This window comes from Schistocerca americana, chromosome 7 (assembly GCF_021461395.2).
Source record: "Schistocerca americana isolate TAMUIC-IGC-003095 chromosome 7, iqSchAmer2.1, whole genome shotgun sequence".
Classification (NCBI taxonomy): Eukaryota; Metazoa; Arthropoda; class Insecta; order Orthoptera; family Acrididae; genus Schistocerca; species Schistocerca americana.
In genome coordinates this window covers 282,667,405-282,669,825 of record NC_060125.1, presented here as the reverse complement: position 1 = coordinate 282,669,825, position 2,421 = coordinate 282,667,405, and the positions used below count along the sequence as shown (strand labels likewise).

The following is a 2,421-nucleotide window of genomic DNA, read 5'->3' as shown; positions in this document are numbered from 1 at the left end:
CTGTTGACACGTACGGGCTCACCAGCCCTTTTATTTGTGCTATGGTAGCTGTACGACCTGACGCTACCTCCCTTACAAGACGACGATCCTCGCGGGTACCTGTGCTGTGTAGAACGTCCAGAAACTTGTCTTCGGATATGAGAATGTTCATGTGACTTCTAATACCAGCATCGTTGCACAAGTGACCCACTATGTCCAAATTGTGCAGCCATCCTCCGAAAGGATCAGCCCGCCACTCAGAACACCACCATTTGACCTCTTTCAGGCTCGCTTCGTTGGCTGTAGAATGCACGTGTACGTCTCCATGGTATGGTCGCCTCTTTGCTACACACGTTTGTATCACACTGAGCTTTCTGGCTGGCAGCATTCCTTGTTAAAGATGAGATACACATGGCACTCTGGTAGCTACGCCATTACGCTGTGTGTTGGAGGACGACATTGATACCATCACCAGTACGTATACTGTCCTAAGGCAGCATATTCCGTCATCAGATCAAAATCGACGTCACCTTTCCTGGTTACAAATGTTTTTTTCCGGCAGTTTACACACATAGATGAGTAATTGATTACTAACTGAAACCCTCAGCTGCCGACAGGTGTTGTTGATATACCTCGATGTGACAGCTGAAAGTGTGTGCCTCGACCGGGACTCGAACCCGGGATCTCCTGCTTACGTGGCAGACGCTCTATCCATCTGAGCCACCGAGGACATAGTTCAATAGCGCGACTGCAGGGACTTATCCCTTGCACGCTTCCCGTGAGACTCACATTCCCAACTGTTCACAATTCTACGTATGTAATGTAGCGTGTGCGAGTAATGAGTGGATGGGCAAATGTCTATAAGGTACATTACATATGTAGAATTGAGGACAGTTGGGAATGTGTCTCACGGGAAGCGTTCACGGGATAAGTCTCTGCAGTCACGCTATTCATCTGTGTCGTCGGTGGCTCAGATGGGTTGAGCGTCTGCCATGTAAGCAGGAGATCCCGGTTTCGAGTCCCGGTCGGGGCACATATTTTCAGCTGTCCACATCGAGGTATATCCATAACACCTGTTGGCAGCTGAGGGTTTTAGTTAGTCATAATTTATTCCACGGAAAAGCTGCACGGTCATCAACAGTATCTGTTCTTTCGAGAACAGTTACTGTCTACATAGTCATGAATAATTAAAGCGTCACACGTTACAAAAGACAAACTATCAGTTGAATAGTTTAAAAGACACAAGTCCGGTATGTAAACTGATTAAAATAGGTACACAGACGAATGGATGTAGACTGTCAGGGAGATAAGCATCATAGAATGGTAACATTTGATTTGGGACCGTGTGTAGATCAGTATTACGTGTTTTGGTCTTTGGAAAAGGATTTGGGAGAATGAAGCGGGTTGTGGTTCCGAAACTAGCTGTCAGATGTGTTTGGAGGGACGTGGTGAGGAAAGGCGCCCTGACAAGGAAATATTGGTAGCACGGTTGTGCGCCAGGGCAGATATCAGGGTCGAAAGGGAAGACGATTATAGTTGCACTTACAGAGGATGTGGGGAGCGTGGTGGAAGAGAGTGTTGGGAGAATGTGGCGTCAGAGGCGCGGCAGAATACCTGGATCAATGAACAAGAGGAAAAGGAGCAGGCATCTTGAATCTAGTGCTCAAGATGGAAGAGCAGGGCGGGAGTTTTATAAGTTGGAAGACGGTTCGTCTACAGGTGGGTTAACAGATCTGAGGTGCTGATCAGACTCTTTGCCACTCGATGATCTGCAGGGGATGATACAAGGAGGGAGGAGCAAAGGCTCACGTCATATTTGCATAACAGAGAATGGGTTGGATCAGGGGTTTATCGATGTGTAGAATCGTCTAAAGGTGCAATCCCCATATCTGGCCAGCTAGTAGTTTTAGTAATCAATGTATATCATAAAAGTAAGTGTACAATGTGCGTGCCGCTAAAACTAAGAACGTGTCCCGCCGGTACGATCAAGGGAGTTATATTGTATGGTAGCCTGTATCCCGCTCCCACCACCATCTGCAGAATGTTCCCTTTCTTACAAGGATGGCGTGCTTTTTAAGATATAAGGGCTGGAAAGTTGCACCCTCTAGAAATTTCTAGAATATTCCAGAACATTAGAGAGCATTCGAGATCATTCCACAACAATCACGGAATGTTGTGGAATAATCGGGAACAGCCTGGAACATTCGGAATGATTCCAGAATCTTCGAGAACATCCCGGAACGTCCCAGATCACTGTGGAACATTCTCGAATGTTTTTGTATTTTGACATGACTGTCGTCAAGGAGCGTGACTGAATGAAATTTAAAATGTTTATTTGACACTGACACATGGTATCTTAACATTTCATTAGCAGGACACAGCATGGCTGCGTGCTGCGATCTACTATTGGGCTTGCTGCACGTTGTAACGTTACAACGTGTG

The 2,421-nt window shown here is 46.4% G+C and overlaps 1 non-coding gene across 1 annotated transcript; it reads right to left on the bottom strand.

Moving 5' to 3' along the window:
• Positions 1–635: 635 nt before the first annotated feature.
• Positions 636–709, bottom strand: Trnat-cgu. The gene has a single exon. It is a non-coding gene; the product is annotated as a tRNA-Thr (tRNA).
• Between the last annotated feature and the right edge of the window lie 1,712 nt (positions 710–2,421).